Source organism: Symsagittifera roscoffensis, chromosome 3 (assembly GCF_963678635.1).
Source record: "Symsagittifera roscoffensis chromosome 3, txSymRosc1.1, whole genome shotgun sequence".
Lineage (NCBI taxonomy): Eukaryota > Metazoa > Xenacoelomorpha > Acoela > Convolutidae > Symsagittifera > Symsagittifera roscoffensis.
The window spans coordinates 37,549,512-37,568,497 of NC_087064.1; the positions used below are offsets into that span (position 1 = coordinate 37,549,512).

General features: G+C 33.3%; 1 protein-coding gene across 4 annotated transcripts in view; it reads right to left on the reverse strand.

The window, feature by feature from the left end:
• LOC134841976 (delta-type opioid receptor-like) overlaps positions 1-18,986 on the reverse strand; it is a 126,783-nt gene that overhangs the window by 36,460 nt on the left and 71,337 nt on the right. The window contains exon 1 of one of the 4 annotated variants that reach the window (XM_063858100.1): positions 155-361. The exons of the other annotated variants lie outside the window; for them this stretch is intronic. The gene's annotated coding sequence lies outside the window, so the exon portion shown is untranslated. Of the gene's footprint in view, positions 1-154; positions 362-18,986 lie in introns of those variants that run through there. 4 annotated transcript variants of the gene reach the window in all.

The following is an 18,986-nucleotide window of genomic DNA, read 5'->3' on the forward strand; positions in this document are numbered from 1 at the left end:
GTTAATTATATTTATAAAACCTATTACAATAATTCTTTTTGGAACACATTTTTGTTCTTAATTATCAACTCATATCGGCCCTGACTTAATTTGAATGTTAAAACATTAAACTTTTTTTAAACAAAAAAAGAAAAGAAAGCTTGCCTTAACGTACCTGAAGTTGTAGTAAAAAATCTCAAGCTACTTCATTGTTGCTTCCACATCTTCGAAAAGTGGATGGAACATTAAGTATTCAAATTGAGTTGTATTATGTCTTAAAATGCAGCAAGAAAGAATACTTGAATTTAATTTCACCAATTGAATTAATCTACTTTATAAATGGAGTATGAAGATGAAAACAACTGATAATTTTAGCAGACAGGAAACCAGCTGATTTGAATTTATTTACGGGGCACGCACTACTTTTGAATTTCACTTCGAAATTTGATTGGACCATCTCTTATGCTGTTTCTTATAAAATGAAGACGCTCTTAACTTTAGACAATACGGCTCTTTTTTTTTGCTCAGATGAGAAATTCTGAGCAGTTTAGATGAATTCTATTCCCTTTTCTCCAAAATCAATATAAAACTATGAGCAGAGACGTGCGCTGGCTCAGCCGAGCATGTTCGGCGGCTCAAAGCAAAAATTGTCGGCGGCGGCGGCTCAGCCGGTTGAAACCATCCTTGATCCTGGTTTTCTTATTTTTTAAAAACGGACTCTGAAACATATTTATTAGTCATGTACGTCTTTTTTAATCAGCACATAATCTTCATGAACAAAAAGAGTGTTTGAAATTAGTAGCTGGTAGTTGTGATTGTATTTACACATAGTTAAAGAATTAGAACGTTGGCTAACTCCTTAGAATAATAGCTGACGCAATACAGTAGCTGGCTCCCCGGGTTGACCTCCATACACCGAAAATGCTTATCATACAACTCCATACAACAAAAATCATTATCATACAAATCCATACATCAAGTGTATGGAGGAAATGCTTGTCATATAATTTTCATACATTTTCGAAAAACAATAGAAAAAAATAAACCATTTCTGCGGCTTTTTGAGAACAGTTGAATAGACTGGTGACAAAAAAAACTGATTTAAAAAATTATTTTTTTTTGAAAAAAAAAAATGCTTTCCATACAATTTCCATGTATGGAATTTGTATGACTGGCATTTTTTCATGGCGACACAAAACTTTTTTCAAGTCATTTTGAAAAACTTTTTTCAACCGCAAATCAAATTTTGTACGCAAAAAAAATATTTTTCGAAAAAAAATTTTTTTGCATGCAAAATTTAATTTTTTGTGTGCATAACGTAGCCCTGGATACGATAATTTTGGCTTTGTTTTTCTTTTCACTTATTTTTTTCTTCAAAAACGCTGAAAATCCTTATTTCTTTTGAATGGCGTGTTTATGTATGCCTTGATCAATGTCTGATAATTTGAAAATTCAAAAATTTAAAAAAAATCATCACTGAAAATTTTGCCAAGTAGTTTTTCATGCATTGAAAGTATAAGACCATCCAACCTTTGGTGCTTTGAGTAACCAAGGTCTTTGTCACTTGTGTTCGGTTGCAAACACAACCCAAAATTTTTCATAAAAAAAATTTAGAAACAACAAACAACTTTTTGGTTTATGGAGAAAACACCTGTAGTATTGAGAAATACTACACAGACAAAAGACCATTGTCTTAATTGTTTATTTAACGACCCAATTCTAAATTGGAGCGTGCCATTTAAATTAAAGCCTCTTTTCACTAAATCAGATATTGACTGATTTACTCTTATTAGGACTATAAAATCTTGTTTTGAAAATCCACTCCTTTTTAAATACTTGTCCAATTTTTCTCATTTTTTCATGCTCAATATTTTAAAAGGGCGGCGATTATTAATACGTCCCTTTTAACTTAACTTGAAACAAACTGGATAAATTTTTAGCAGTCTTGCCGGCTGCACTGAAATTCTCCTTGCTTTGATTAAGCAGAGATGCACCTGCAATATGATGCATTAGAGAGAGTAATATGAATTTTTAATCAGACAAACTGAAGGCTGCGGTTTTTATCAAAGGGGACTAATAAGTTAAATATATTTGATTTGAAAAAATCAAATAAAAACTAGTTGAAAATTCCCTTATTAGAAAGGGAGAACAAAGGAGCAGGTGAAACCTGAATAATTAAAGATTGAATCAGCCGCCGGTTTATGCTTACGAGCAAAAGGACTGGCCTGAAATCTTCAGTGTTTCATTTTGCTCAGTAAGCAGCAAGTTAGATATCTTCAGTTAGACCTTTTCAAAAAATAAATAATTTTTCTTTTCTGCATTTACAGTAAAATTAAACTAGTCTTTTTTCACAAATAAAACAGAGAATAATTTCTCATTTCAAGTTCGATAAAACTATAAAACGAGATACTCAAGATAACCCCATCTGAGGAAGTCTGGACTACAAGTACCCAAAGGACTACGGCAAGACGAAACTGACAACCAAACCAGAAGTGCCAAGTGGACAACATCAAGGCAACCCAAGAAATACTACTCAGTCATCGACCTTAGTAAGAAGATAAAATATTGATGAACAAAATAAGATTAACTCAACCTCCCCTCATAGGTATATTTCTTTAAGCTGTTCGATTCGCTTATATAATCTAATTACCCAGTGCTCTGTATTTAACCAACTAATTAATTCATACCTTTTCTAACTATTGTATCTACTCTACTTTTTGTCAAGACAATTTGACGATTTAAGGTGAGACTTATAACTTAGGATAAAATTACTAAGCATTCAACCAGCAATGAACGCTTAGTAAAACTGGTGCGACCGCAGCAGAGAACTACTCCTTAAGAAATTCCTTTTCCAACAAACTCGAAACAGCTTTTAAAATTCAAAAAATATATTATTATTAGGATCTGTGAGTATTTGTCAGATTAGTTTCCAACCTCAAAAAGCCAGAGACAATGGGCATCTTTCGATAGAAACACAATTTCATTGTCTTCTACTTGACAGATATTCCTAGTAGGGTTCTTGCGAAAGCATCCCCTGCGCTAGCAGTCGCCCACGATATTCCTCCATCTCGAGGTCTATTAGACGGCTTTCTAACTGACATTAGCTCATGAACTTAACTATTATCTATTATTATAATAATATACAAAATTTCTGAAAGAATCGTTCTCTGCCTAAGTCCGCTAGTAAGATATACCCGTTTTGTCCAGTAAAGCACTAAATTTTTGCCGAAACTTCAGTTTAAAGTTATCATCACTAAAATTAACGAAATTCTGTATTAAACTAAAGTGCTCAAAAACTTATTAAATATCTTCAATTATTTTTTCGAGGGGGTTAAGTGGTCATATGTGCAATCTAAGAGTACCCTAAATTGTATGATAAATTGAATTCTTCATCACATTATCTCAAACCATCCACGCTTGTTGCTATTTATCCTAATCCTTCATCATTTCTCGAGGCTTATCCTCATTTTTTCTTAAGCTAATTTTAATTCTATTCACCTTAACATAACTTAAACCTAAATCATCCATCAGTAAAACTACCAATTACTGAAACTAAGGAAGAAAATAACAAAAACCACGAAGGAAGGAACGGATTTGGGTGTTTTTTAATAAATCATTAGTTTTTTTTGACACAGTTTAAATATACACCTAATTAACAATAAGATTACGCACTAAAACCAATCTTAAACGTTAACCACATAACACCAAACACCAAGTTTTAGTTTCAGCACAAAAATATCAGATTTCACAACAAAAACTAAGTTTAAAACACTGACACATCCACTTTATATTGATAAAATAGGTTTCATATGATAGCATAAGCACTAAAAAATTGATTTTTACCAGCCAAAACTTTTGGTTTCAGTCTAGGTTTCAGTTATAGGGTCAAACGTTTCAGTTAAAATAAGTATAGTTTCCGGTCAAAATTTTAAGTTTCTGTAAACGGATTCGGGTAAAACAGCAAAAGTTGAACTAGTCAAACCCAAATTTGGATATCATAAGTCAAAAACCTGGTCTTAAATGGTACGTTTTTTTTGTTAGTTTCAGGTTTCAGAACACAAAAATTGAGTTTTTGGTCTCAAAATTGAGCTCCGAACGCCGAATTTTGACTTTCTAGAGAAAACTAACGGTGTTAAAACTCACCAAACCAATTTTAAAATTTGATTCCTAAGGCTGAAACGTACGTTTCAGAATTGGTGTTTTTGGTTTCAGAACCAAAAATCTTGCTTCCCAAGTAAAATTTTTGTGAAATATTGAAAGATAATAGGAATCCTTAATGCACTAACAAATTTTTGAACTCAAAAAATTTGTAGAAGGTGTTAGTTTGAGCCCTCAAACTTATAGTTTCAGAAAACTAAAATCGTCGAAATTTTCATTTTTTTGCAATTTTATTGCTGGAATAGAAACATATTAGAGAGACCAACCTAAATTTTCAATCATAAAACTCTAAAACCAATTGGTCAAACCATAGTTTCAGTTCTAGAAATCATAGTTTCAGCCCCAAAAACTTAGGTTTCCGCAAATAAAATTTTGATTTTGAAGTTGCAAACCTGTTCCAAATTCTAATTTACACTAGACCAGCTATCAAAAACCAACTTTCTATTTTCATGCATCGAGTTTGAGAGAGTTTAAGAGTTTTAGGTTTGAGATTTCAAAAACTAAGTTTAAGATATCAAAAGATTCGGTTTTCAGAATTTTTTTGCAAGATAAAGCATAAACTAGGTATACTAAAGCTTCTAGACAATTTTAAGATTTAAAAAACTCAACTTCAGCTACCATAGTTTTAGGTTTCAGATTATCGTTTCAGTCAAAAATTTTTGTAAAAATTTTAACAAAAAAATTAAGTAGTGAGCCAATAATAGCCCAAAAAGGCATATAGTTATATTGTTAATCATATCAAAAGCATCAATTAAACTTATCTTGAAGAAAGTTTCAGGTTTCAAATTAGGTTTCAGCGAATAAAAACTTGAAAAACTTAGAAAAAATTTTAGAAATTTTTTTTTTCAACTTTTTTTCTTTTCTTATTTTATTATTAATAACCTTTGTTAATATTCATTATTTCCTAGGAGGTTTTCATTACTCTAAAACATACTAATCAAATAGTACAACTTAATTTAAGAAAAAGAAAACAAACATCGTAAAAATTAATGTCAACACATTTTAAAATTGACGTCAGTACAATAAATTTAAAACTCAAATTAGGAAATAAAGTCTCTAACATCATATGGTATATCACTAACACAGTAAAAGATCATATTAGTATACTAGCAAAACACCCTAACGACGATAAACACGAATTATACGTCTTTTTTTGACGATACACTCCAGAAATTGACACAATTCTTCAGCAAATGAAAATACCAAATAATACAAATTATATACCGCAAGAACGATTAATTGCTTCACTCCTGATTGCTTTTTGATATCATAATATACCTAAGCACAAAACTACTTGCATTTTAATCAATTTTCATTAAAAACACAAATTTTTCCTTAACAAAAATTAAAAACATAACAAGTTCATTCCAAATTCATTAGAAAAATTTAAATATACTTTATATTGTTTATCATTCCCTAAAATGATTTATGTCCCTAAAATGATGTAAAATACTATGATCAACTTTTATCAAGTAGATACAACAGCATTTAATTTAAAACTAAAATTAAAAAATAAATCCACAAAAATTATTTGGTATATCACCAATATCCAAAAAGATCAAATCACAATTTTGTCCAAACACCCAACACTAAAATATTCGCGAATTAACCATTCTCTCCAGCAGCAATACCCCAGAGATAACTCCTATCTTAAAAAAGCTTAAACAGCCCCATAGCACTATTGATCTATCTAACAAAAATTCGTATTCATTGAACCCAGCAAACTTCATTGTAACTTAAATACAATTATTTCAGTCCGTACAATTGATCAGTACACAACACATCCAAACCCTTTATATATTGTTAACAAAACATTGAGTGAATTAAACAAAGATGGCAAACGTAGTAGCATACCCAGATTTAGCTCTCAAAAAGTTTACCGGCTTAGATCCGAATGAAGATGCAAGAGATTTTCTTGATATAGTAGAGAAAAAGATAGAATTTTCCCTAGGCACTAGAGCAGGAGACGCAGGTGACGAACAAGACGCATATGATAACAGACAAAGAGCCTTATTTGGTTCAATATTAAGAGGTCCAGCCGCTCAATGGTATCAGGGATTAGCAGCAAACTTACCTTGGAATGAGATAAGAGATCAATTCATAGATAGATTCACTGATGATAAGGATAAGTATAGGAGACGAAAAGAAGCAGAAAACATAAAAAGACAACCTGATGAATTCATTAAAAGCTACATTCATAGATTAAGCACCGCAGTAGACCGTGGATGGCCTAATCCAATTTTTAATGATGATCAAAGAACAGCAAAGAAAATGGAATTCTTTGTACGCGGCTTAAGCCCGCCAGGCTTGAAACAAAAGGCTCATCAATTCCTAATTGAGAATCCACCCGCAACATGGCAACAATTAAAAGATCATATTGCAACAAAAGACTTAAGTTTTGCAGTAAGTAGTGAGTTTACCGGAACAGCTTCAAGTAGTGTTGATAATAAGTTGGAGATAGAAGCAATAAAGGATCAACTTAAAGAGTTAACAGGACTAATGAAAGATCATAAAATCAACGCAGCTTATAATCCACATGAGCATAGAAACAAGCAAAACAACCCAATGTTTTGCAATTGGTGTTGCATTTCAGGCCATACGATAAGACATTGCTTTAAATATAACGAGCAACAGGAGCAAAATTATGACTCGCTTCAATTAAGAGAGAATTCAAACAGAAGTTACCATAACTATAGCAAGAGTAGGTCAAGAGTAGACAACAATTTCAATGATAAAAATCCCCAACAAGAATTCAGGCATTTGTCAAACTTCAAGGAAAGTTCTCAATCGCGTGACAGATCAATCAGTAAAAAACCCTTCAACAAAAATAACGATTATTATTCACCTTACCAGATCCACAACTTGAGTGATGATGACATTCCAGGAGACTATACCGATAATGAGTGTGAACTTGTTAATTTAAACTAGATCAGTTTCCGTCCGAACCAAAAATACAATTATATATTAATTTATACCAACATCCCGTCGGAGACAAAAATAAAAATAACGGTCTGGAAACCCAATTTCTACTAGACACTGGAGCAACATGTTCGCTTATTAATTTTGACAGTTATGAACAATATTGTAAAATACAGCCTCTACAGCTGAATAAATCTAGATGAAACACAGTTGCTGTTAATGGAGAAAAACTTAAACTTATAGGTTATACTAATTTTGACTCAACATTTTAGGTACAAACACTGATAATCCGGTAAAAATCAAAGCATGGATTTCAGCCGAGAACGGATGCGATCTAAATATATTAGGAATGGATTTCATTTCTCACAACATTAAATCAATGAACTTTCCAAATTTGAACTTAGAATTAAAAAAATACCCAGATATAACAGTACCTATCAGTATTATAAGAAGCAAAAACTATCCATATATAAGTTTTTATCAAAATGTATTTCTTGATAAAATATAATTATTGCACCTAAATCATCCCGCGTTATTTCAATTTCTCCAGCAGGCGTAGTTTTCAAAGTAGGAACAGCGTTTAGAATTGATAAGTCCTTAGAACAAAAAGGCATTGATGCAAAAAGCACTTATTGTAGGAATGCAATTAGGTCGATGCCTACCGTACTAAAAAACTCCAGAGAATCAAAAGTAGATATAAACAAAGGTGTAATAGGCCAAACGTTTGAAAACATAGAAATAAATTAAACCCATTTCTTCCTACTTTAAAATATTTATAAATGTGAAGTTTTCATGAAAGCTTTTATAACCCTTAAAATTTTGTGAAGTTTACCTAACATTTTGTATAATGAGCAGTAAACTTAGTTAAATATTACAAAAAAAAGATAACGATTATTATCCCACAAAGATTCTACAATGAATAGCGGTTCTGCATGACACCCAAAAGGATATGCCAAAATGCATGAACACGGATTTAATTCTTAACCGAGATCGAAAACAGTCAAGTACGCTAACAATTTTGGACCATCCTCATTATCAATTAAAGATAGAGGGATCGGAAACCAATGGCTCAGACAAAAAAAGTTTTTCGACTTAAACATATTTGCAAAAAATTGCAAAAGGCCAGGAGTTTAAAATATTACAGTTTTACGAGTCTAAGGACCCCATGGTAAGCCTGTGGATGACCCCAGGTGGACATACATTTAAGATTAGGGGTTAATTAATGCCCAAATATCCAATTTTGCTTTAACTACATAAGTTTAAAATCTGAGCTTAACTCAGTCTTCTAAAGTGCTTCATTCCTGTGGTTAATAAACACCATGATCGTTTTTCTTCATTTGCTTTCTGTGGTGGGTTTGTGTGAAACCACAAGATTATATTTTCCACCTTTTATATATATACATTTTTACACTTTGTCCTTCGTTGTTCAAACATTTGATAATTAGCCTTAATATCCGAATGAAATTCGGGATTTTGAATATTTGGTCATTTTGTATTGATGTTTAGCAAAATGGAATATGACCCAATTTTAAACTGGAACTGCAGAAATGCAGACCCAGCACCAGAGGAGTTTAAAAGAATGCTGCCTCTGAGGAAGAAACAACGGACACCTGTAGCAGTTCAATCTTTGTCAATGGACGACGGGTTAAATAAGAACCCTCGCAATTTTCCCAGTTTAACCCAAAGATTGGAGCTGCAGGAGTCCGTAGAACAAAAAGGCATTGATGCAAAAAGCACTTATTGTAGGAATGCAATTAAGTCGATGCCTATCATACTAAAAAATTCCAGAGAATCAAAAGTAGATATAAACAAAGGTGTAATAGGCCAAACGTTTGAAAACATAGAAATAAATTAAACCCATTTCTTCCTGCTTTAAAATATTTATAAATGTGAAGTTTTTATGAAAGCTTTTATAACCCTTAAAATTTTGTGAAGTTTACCTAACATTTTGTATACTGAGCAGTAAACTTAGTTAAATATTACAAAAAAAAGATAACGATTATTATCCCACAAAGATTCTACAATGAATAGCGGTTCTGTATGACACCCAAAAGGATATGCCAAAATGCATGAACACGGATTTAACTCTTAACCGAGATCGAAAACAGTCAAGTACGCTAACAATTTTGGACCATCCTCATTATCAATTAAAGATAGAGGGATCGGAAACCAATGGCTCAGACAAAAAAAGTTTTTCGACTTCAACATATTTGCAAAAAATTGCAAAAGGCCAGGAGTTTAAAATATTACAGTTTTACGAGTCTATGAATAATTTCATTTTCAGGCGGTTTTATTAACTGAAAGTTCAGTATTACACTTAAGGGAATGTCAAATTACCCTACGTACAATAACGAGAATTAATAGAGTGAAATCTTTGATGAAAGAACTAGCCAATGTAAAATTGTAACAAACTCATTCTGCGAAGCTAATTTGCTCCATCGGATTCCTCTTAGGGCCCAAGTAGGGACCGATGACATTAATTATTATCTTTGTAGTTTTCAAGTTACAAAATGCAAACTAGAAGAAATTCATCAAAAAGGGAAATGTCACCTTCTTTCTTCTCAACACATTGAGGAAAATTTTCACCAATTTTCTTTATCATAAAATGGGCGAACAGTGTTTTTCGACCCGACCCGCCGCAGATTTATGCCAGCATTTGTTGGTGGCTTCATGCAGCCCTTCAATACCCATGGTACCAATTTCTTTTAACCAATGCAAATGATTGTTGGTGGCTGTATGCAGCCTTTGAGACTCTTATGATTCACTCCTCAAAGTTTTGGCCACATTACTAGTTCGGTAGTTTTGAATCCACAACACGCAGGCATTTAAACCCTTAAATACAACAAATTTTTGGAAGCAACACTTTGAAATTTGGACCGCATCATCACTAAGATAGTTTATGTTAAATTTTTGCATCATAAAGTTCAGGACGACTTTTCTGTACTAAAGATGTGAACATGGATTGGTGCAGGGGATTAAAACCGAAGAAGAATTATTACTCTTACTTTATCAAATATTATACCGTTTGTAATTAGTCTTCAACTTTCCTTACCTTTGATATTTCATTTTTTTCAAATTCCTTAATCAAATCTTTTCCATATCTTATCATAAAATGAAACAAAGATTTCTGGTTATGACAAAAAAATGCTATCAAATGAAATATTATATTTGTTTATACCTGCCTTACAACTTTTACAATTTTTTATTCGTTAATGTTTGCATCTAGTAAACTCTAACCTAAAGTTTATAGCTGTATAATTTGTTAAGGACCCCATGGTAAGCCTGTGGATGACCCCAGGTGGACATACATTTAAGATTAGGGGTTAATTAATGCCCAAATATCCAATTTTGCTTTAACTACATAAGTTTAAAATCTGAGCTTAACTCAGTCTTCTAAAGTGCTTCATTCCTGTGGTTAATGAACACCATGATCGTTTTTCTTCATTTGCTTTCTGTGGTGGGTTTGTGTGAAACCACAAGATTATATTTTCCACCTTTTATATATATACAATTTTACACTTTGTCCTTCGTTGTTCAAACATTTGATAATTAGCCTTAATATCTGAATGTAAGTCGGGATTTTGAATATTTGGTCATTTTGTATTGATGTTTAGCAAAATGGAATATGACCCAATTTTAAACTGGAACTGCAGAAATGCAGACCCAGCACCAGAGGAGTTTAAAAGAATGCTGCCTCTCAGGAAGAAACAACGGACACCTGTAGCAGTTCAATCTTTGTCAATGGACGACGGGTTAAATAAGAACCCTCGCAATTTTCCCAGTTTAACCCAAAGATTGGAGCTGCAGGAGTCCTTAGAACAAAAAGGCATTGATGCAAAAAGCACTTATTGTAGGAATGCAATTAAGTCGATGCCTATCGTACTAAAAAACTCCAGAGAATCAAAAGTAGATATAAACAAAGGTGTAATAGGCCAAACGTTTGAAAACATAGAAATAAATTAAACCCAATTCTTCCTGCTTTAAAATATTTATAAATGTGAAGTTTTTATGAAAGCTTTTATAACCCTTAAAATTTTGTGAAGTTTACCTAACATTTTGTATACTGAGCAGTAAACTTAGTTAAATATTACAAAAAAAAAGATTACGATTATTATCCCACAAAGATTCTACAATGAATAGCGGTTCTGTATGACACCCAAAAGGATATGCCAAAATGCATGAACACGGATTTAACTCTTAACCGAGATCGAAAACAGTCAAGTACGCTAACAATTTCGGACCATCCTCATTATCAATTAAAGATAGAGGGATCGGAAACCAATGGCTCAGACAAAAAAAGTTTTTCGACTTCAACATACTTGCAAAAAATTGCAAAAGGCCAGGAGTTTAAAATATTACAGTTTTACGAGTCTATGAATAATTTCATTTTCAGGCGGTTTTATTAACTGAAAGTTCAGTATTACACTTAAGGGAATGTCAAATTACCCTACGTACATTAACGAGAATTAATAGAGTGAAATCTTTGATGAAAGAACTAGCCAATGTAAAATTGTAACAAACTCATTCTGCGAAGTTAATTTGCACCATCGGATTCCTCTTAGGGCCCAAGTAGGGACCGATGACATTAATTATTATCTTTGTAGTTTTCAAGTTACAAAATGCAAACTAGAAGAAATTCATCAAAAAGGGAAATGTCACCTTCTTTCTTCTCAACACATTGAGGAAAATTTTCACCAATATTCTTTATCATAAAATGGGCGAACAATGTTTTTCGACCCGACCCGCCGCAGATTTATGCCAGCATTTGTTGGTGGCTTCATGTAGCCCTTCAATACCCATGGTACCAATTTCTTTTAACCAATGCAAATGATTGTTGGTGGCTGTATGCAGCCTTTGAGACTCTTATGATTCACTCCTCAAAGTTTTGGCCACATTACTAATTCGGTAGTTTTGAATCCACAACACGCAGGCATTTAAACCCTTAAATACAACAAATTTTTGGAAGCAACACTTTGAAAATTGGACCGCATCATCACTAAGATAGTTTATGTTAAATTTTTGCATCATAAAGTTCAGGACGACTTTTCTGTACTAAAGATGTGAACATGGATTGGTGCAGGGGATTAAAACCGAAGAAGATTTATTACTCTTACTTTATCAAATATAATACCGTTTGTAATTAGTCTTCAACTTTCCTTACCTTTGATATTTCATTTTTTTAAAATTCCTTAATTAAATCTTTTCCATATCTTATCATAAAATGAAACGAAGATTTCTGGTTATGACAAAAAAAGCTATCAAATGAAATATTATATTTGTTTATACCTGCCTTACAACTTTTACAATTTTTTATTCGTTAATGTTTGCATCTAGTAAACTCTAACCTAAAGTTTATAGCTGTATAATTTGTTAAAGACCCCATGGTAAGCCTGTGGATGACCCCAGGTGGACATACATTTAAGATTAGGGGTTAATTAATGCCCAAATATCCAATTTTGCTTTAACTACATAAGTTTAAAATCTGAGCTTTACTCAGTCTTCTAAAGTGCTTCATTCCTGTGGTTAATAAACACCATGATCGTTTTTCTTCATTTGCTTTCTGTGGTGGGTTTTTGTGAAACCACAAGATTATATTTTCCACCTTTTATATATATACAATTTTACACTTTGTCCTTCGTTGTTCAAACATTTGATAATTAGCCTTAATATCCGAATGAAATTCGGGATTTTGAATATTTGGTCATTTTGTATTGATGTTTAGCAAAATGGAATATGACCCAATTTTAAACTGGAACTGCAGAAATGCAGACCCAGCACCAGAGGAGTTTAAAAGAATGCTGCCTCTGAGGAAGAAACAACGGACACCTGTAGCAGTTCAATCTTTGTCAATGGACGACGGGTTAAATAAGAACCCTCGCAATTTTCCCAGTTTAACCCAAAGATTGGAGCTGCAGAAGTGCAGAGAAACCAAATTGGATACGGAAAATCCAAAATATATAACGAGTTCAAAGTACTCAATAAAGGAAAATTATAACAGCTGGAAACTGCCATCGTTCATTGAAGTCGTCAACTCAACGACAATGGAAAAGGCGATAATGCCTATCGATTTCATAACCCAGCAAGAAGTGGTTATAAAGAACGAAACCAACTTCTGGAAATTAAAGAAGATGGAGGAACACGGCTACATTTTCAAGGCAGGAGGCACGCAAGTCACCATCCCGTTTGAGGGAACAACTGCTTTTCCGAACCATGTAAAAAACAGACACAGACAGGAAGAACAGGACGACATTCAAGAACTTACGGACGGAATGAGGAGACTACAAATCAAGAACAAAATCAAAAAGAAGAAAATTGTGAAGTTGCAACAAAAACTCGAGGCTTCACAGAGGAAGATAGCGATCCTCAGATCATACAACGTGGAGCTAGAAGCCGGAAGGAAGCTCTAGATAAAACCTAACCTATCTTTATAACTTTTTCATTTGATGTTCTTTTTAAATTTTATAACTATAGTATTTAACCATTAAAGTGTTTAAATTTTCATCATGGTAACTGTAAGAATCGAACAGCTTAATTTTCTAAAAAAAGGGGTGAGTTGTATTATTGAAAAATACTACACAGACAAAAGACCATTGTCTTAATTGTTTATTTAACGACCCAATTCTAAATTGGAGCGTGCCATTTAAATTAAAGCCTCTTTTCACTAAATCAGATATTGACTGATTTACTCTTATTAGGACTATAAAATCTTGTTTTGAAAATCCACTCCTTTTTAAATACTTGTCCAATTTTTCTCATTTTTTCATGCTCAATATTTTAAAAGGGCGGCGATTATTAATACGTCCCTTTTAACTTAACTTGAAACAAACTGGATAAATTTTTAGCAGTCTTGCCGGCTGCACTGAAATTCTCCTTGCTTTGATTAAGCAGAGATGCACCTGCAATATGATGCATTAGAGAGAGTAATATGAATTTTTAATCAGACAAACTGAAGGCTGCGGTTTTTATCAAAGGGGACTAATAAGTTAAATATATTTGATTTGAAAAAATCTAATAAAAACTAGTTGAAAATTCCCTTATTAGAAAGGGAGAACAAAGGAGCAGGTGAAACCTGAATAATTAAAGATTGAATCAGCCGCCGGTTTATGCTTACGAGCAAAAGGACTGGCCTGAAATCTTCAGTGTTTCATTTTGCTCAGTAAGCAGCAAGTTAGATATCTTCAGTTAGACCTTTTCAAAAAATAAATAATTTTTCTTTTCTGCATTTACAGTAAAATTAAACTAGTCTTTTTTCACAAATAAAACAGAGAATAATTTCTCATTTCAAGTTCGATAAAACTATAAAACGAGATACTCGAGATAACCCCATCTGAGGAAGTCTGGACTACAAGTACCCAAAGGACTACGGCAAGACGAAACTGACAACCAAACCAGAAGTGCCAAGTGGACAACATCAAGGCAACCCAAGAAATACTACTCAGTCATCGACCTTAGTAAGAAGATAAAATATTGATAAATAAAATAAGATTAGCTCAACCTCCCCTCATTAGGTATATTTCTCTGAGCTGTTCGATTCGTTTATATAATCTAATAACCCAGTGCTTTGTATTTAACCAACTAATTAATTCATACCTTTTCTAACTATTGTTTCTACTCTAACTTTTGGCGCATTCTGTCGACCTATTTTAAATTCTGTCGAAAATGGATTTTCTGAGTTCTCCGAGAACACTATGGATACCTTATTTTAACAAACTGTTTTATTTTTCAAGCACTTTTTTCGAACTTTGACCAAAAACCTCTATTAGTATTCCAAAGTTAGTATGCATTGGCACCCAATGAGCCTTTCAAAATTTTTACGGTAGGTCGGCCGAAAAAGGATGTCAAAAGCATAGCAAAGGGGGACCCTTTGGTTGGTGAGGGGGCCGAGACCCTGAGGGAGAGGGCGTTCGAAACCCCGCCCCCCTAAATCCGCCCCTGACCAGGCGCAAATAGGAAGAAAACAATTTTTCTTACCAGACATTTTTATGGGTTTGTTTGAGGTTGTTAAAATTTTAACCATTTAATGAGAGCGTTTAACTTTTTTTTAAACGTAGTAAAATAGAACTTTATTGCCCCTCAGAAATCAATTTGCTGACAAATCTCAGCTCTGTGTCACGGAAACTACGCCTTGTTTTTACAACTTAGCCGTGTTAATGAAATAAAATTTGTCCGGAAAAGCAATAAAAAAGTCGACAGGAGTGAACTGAAAGTAGCTCAGTTCAGGGTTAGCTCAGGTAGCGAGATAAATTGACTTGATGTTGGTATGCGAAGCAATTTCCGCTTTTTCAGTCGTTTTCACGGGAAGTTCATCTTGGTTCCTGTTTTTAATGAGTTCTCAGTTCAGTTATCTGGTTCTAATGAGAAATTTGGTGTCGAGCATTTTTGAACGTCTTTGCTAATTGATTTGATAGATTTGAAGACCAGCCTATTCGTAATGATAGAGTTGAAAGAAACACAAAAAAATGAAACCTGTTGAAAAAAGACGTACATCGAACATGTCTTTGTGCTAAAGTTTTGTAAAAATTCAGTTTTCATTTTTTGTCTATTTTATCCCACAGACAAACCGAGTGATTGCAATATTTATTGTTCCGACCATCGCGACAAAAAAAAGGAATATTTGTGCTCGGGGTGGGTTGTTTTCGACTTTTTAACAAGTTTCGTACTGAGCTTAAATTTGAAAAGATATTTGAATCCGTTATAGAAATCGTTCCAAATTAGTTAAAAGAGCTTACTTGCCTCAATTGATTTGTTAAAAGGAGCAAAATTTATTCTTTTGTACTTTATCTGGCGCGTGGGGAGGATGATTGTCAAAAAAAATCTCATTTTAGAAGAAAAAAATTCCATTTTATTTTATTACATTTATTTTTTTAATGTTATTACCGCTCCATAGACCTTAAAAGGCAGTCGGAACATTCAAGGCTCTGCGCTGCTACGAGCAGTCTTGTTTATTTATGGGGATGAATGTTTAAGTGAGTTTATTTTATAACCACGCTTCTATCTTAAGATAATGAGGCATTTGTAACTGTTCCGACTTTCGATACGAAGGTAACAGAATATTTGTGCTCGAGGTGGGTTTTTTCTTCCGACAAATTTCGACTTTTTAACTAGCAATTTTTGAAAAAAATTTTTACATCCTTCTCCTGGGCTTAAATTTCAAAAGATACTTCAACAATGATTATTTTTCGTAAAGTTATGTGGGTTTAAAGATTGCCATTTTGACCAATTTGGGACAATTAACGTGCGATATATTTCGCGCTATTAGAGCGCAAGCGGAGATTTTATCCATCATAGAAATCATTCCAAATTGGTTGAAAGAAGCTTAATTGCCATAATTGATTTGTTACAAGGAGCGAAATCTATTCTTTTGTAGTTTGTATGGCGTGTGGGGGGATGATTTTCATAGAAAAAATTTCAAATAAAAACAAGACTGCTCGTATCAGGGCAAAGCCCTGAATGTTCCGACTGCCTTTTAAGGTTTATGGAGCAGTAATAACACTAAAAAACTCAATGAAATAAAACGAAATGAAAAAATTTCTAAAATTTGAAATTTTTTATGAAAATCATCCCCCCACACGCCATATAAAGTATAAAAAGATAGATTTCGTTCCTTGTAAAAAATCAATTATGGCAAATATGCTTCGTTCAACCAATTTGGAACGATTTATAAGACGGATTAAATCTCGGCTTACGAGTTAATAGCGCGAATTATATCGCGCGTTAATTGTCCCAAATTGGCCAAAATGGCAATCTTTAAACCCCCATAACTTTACAAAAAATGATCACAGGTAAAATATCTTTTCAAATTTAAGCTCAGGACAACAATGGCTTTCGAATGATATAAAAAATTCTGTCAAAAATGGCTAGTTAAAAAGTCGAAATTTGTCTGAAGAAAAAAAAACCCACCCCGAGCACAAATATTCCGTTACTTTCGTATCGAAAGTCGGAACAAAAAGTTTTCATTTTTTTATTACATTTATTTGTTAATGATATTTATGTTACACTGTTCCATAAATCTTAAAAGGCAGTCCGTACACTCATGGCTTCTCTGATACGAGCAGTCTTGTTTATTTTAGTTAATTTATCAAGCAATCAGGAGAAAAATTATTTCTGTTAAATGAAAAATCTTTCCAGCCACAACTCAGCAGAGTGCTTCAAAGATTGAGAAAACAATTCAACGAAATGATTAAATGGTATAACTAGTTTATCCTCCAAAGTATTCCATGCTGTTAACATTGAATGTGAATTGAATTTCATGAATACACATCAAACAATAGATTAAAATCACCCCCCATACATTCCGATTAGAATTTACCAGATGAACGACAAACGTATCTGATGTTATTGTTCCGAGTTTCGATACGAAAGAAACGGAATATTTGTGCTCGGGGTGGGTTTTTTTTTCTTCAGACAAATTTCGACTTTTTAACTAGCCATTTTTGACGGAATTTTTTTTATATCATTCGAAAGGTATTGTTGTCCTGAGCTCGAATCTGAAAAGATATTTCACCTGTGATCATTTTTCGTAAGCTTATGAGGGTTTAAAGGTTGTCATTTTGGCCAATTTGGGACAATTAACGATTTGGGACGATATATTTCGCGCTACTAATGCGTGAGCGAGATTTAATCAGTCTTAGAAATCGTTCCAAATTGGTTAAAAGAAGCTTATTTGCCATAAATGATTTGTTACAAGTAGCGAAATCTATCCTTTTGTATTTTATATGGCGTGTGGGGGGTTGATTTTCATAAAAAATTTCAAATTTTAGAAAAAAAAATTTTCATTTTGTTTTATTTTTTTAAAATGTTATTACTGCTCCATAAACCTAAATAGGCAGTCGGAACATTCAGGACTTCGCCCTGATACGATCATTCTTGTTGTAATATTGGCATCCACGATTCTTTTGCCAAGCAGTGTCACTTACCAAAATTTTTGCAAAACGAAAACAAATTCGACTCCACAACCTAACCATTTTTCTCTTTTTTTTGAGTTTCTACTCAAAATTATTAAATGGAATTGTGAATTCTACCTGGCTTCCAAAAATTTCTTTCCTGCTCTGTTTTTTGTTGGACCACCATCGTTATTTAGAAAAGTTTGTCAATTTAGTTTCAGGCTGTTGTTTAGCAACAGAAACCAAATTGTATTGTGGTGGAAATGGAACAGAGGGCGGTGACAGCAATTTGCTTAAGGGATTGTCAGTCCCGCTTCCGAATAAGTATCATAGTAAGTCCTTATCGTAGATGTATATACAGACAGCAATAAACAGCAACTTTAGTCTCATCCAGCAACTAACTAAGCTTACCAGCAAAAATGACAAATCTGATCTGTACTGTATCAGATGATATTACCCTTCCAAAACTTTTTTTATTACGAGCAATTCATCGACTTATCAGCCTACTATGAAAAACAAAGTGCTGGTATGAAGCCTTATTTGACCGACGGCGTCAACCGAGACAGGTTAGAGTTAAGAGGTTGAATTTAAGCCTGCAATTGGCATGCATGAGTTATGTTGATTTGAGCGCAAGGAAGTTACTAAAAGGCTCTGATTTCTAGACATGACTTGAATTCGAAATTACAAGCAAGTGATATTGATATGCTTTCCCTTTATGCGTTTCCTATAAGGTGTTCAATTTCCTAATGGTAAGGCGTTCCATTTAAGATCCCCTGTGTATTCGATCCCCTGCCATGAAAAAAAAAGTGTGTGAGAACGAGCTCTCCCTTGGCCTCTAGCTTCAGGTCTACCATAGCCTGACAAAATTCGGCTGCAATAGTTGTTCAACGTGAAAGTCCTATACGCAAAAACGTCCTTTGGGTCTGTTTGTTTATGCTTAGTTTGGTTTTTATTCTTCAGGCAAACTTCGACATTTTAAACTAGCTTATCTTGAAGTGAATTTTTCATATCAGCTCAAAGCTGATGTTTTGAGCTCAAGTTTGTCGA